Source organism: Hakea prostrata, chromosome 7 (assembly GCF_041222555.1).
Source record: "Hakea prostrata isolate BN-2017 chromosome 7, UWA_Hpros_2, whole genome shotgun sequence".
In the NCBI taxonomy this organism is placed as follows: Eukaryota; Viridiplantae; Streptophyta; class Magnoliopsida; order Proteales; family Proteaceae; genus Hakea; species Hakea prostrata.
Genome location: NC_142606.1, coordinates 22,654,631 through 22,654,905, shown reverse-complemented (window position 1 = coordinate 22,654,905; position 275 = coordinate 22,654,631).

Here is a 275-nt window from a genome sequence, read left to right as displayed (position 1 = left end):
ACTCCTGCCCGGACATCGCATACCCCCGGCCGAAGAGCTGAAAAAGAGGAAGTCTTGTAAATACCATAACATGTGGAATCATACGACCGCTGACTGTGTTAAGCTTCGTGATCTTTTGCAGGAATACATCGGCAGGGGACTCCTACTGATGGGAGACAGAAGAAAGAAGCAGAAGGAGGTAATGGAATGGGGATCGACAAGCACCCCTTCCTCGATCAGCTCAGCATAAATATGATGACGGTTAACGTGGGTGCCCCCAAGACTCCTCGAACCAT